Source organism: Penaeus monodon, chromosome 22 (genome assembly GCF_015228065.2).
Source record: "Penaeus monodon isolate SGIC_2016 chromosome 22, NSTDA_Pmon_1, whole genome shotgun sequence".
NCBI lineage: Eukaryota > Metazoa > Arthropoda > Malacostraca > Decapoda > Penaeidae > Penaeus > Penaeus monodon.
The window spans coordinates 5,868,459-5,868,680 of NC_051407.1; positions in this window are offsets into that span (position 1 = coordinate 5,868,459).

The window sequence follows — 222 nt, forward strand, 5'->3', positions numbered from 1 at the left end:
ATATGAAAGCGTTGTTTCGACATTTATAGTCTTTAAATTCTTTTTTTTTATGTAATGTATAATTACCTTGTGTAGGAATATATGTAAACACACATCTCACGCTAAATGCAAATTCTCAGGATTAATACCATACAACATGCTGGGTTGCATTGACATTTAGACGAAATATGCTTCCGCATTTGTCTTTGAAAACAATGAACGTCTCTGGGTAATAACAAGAGT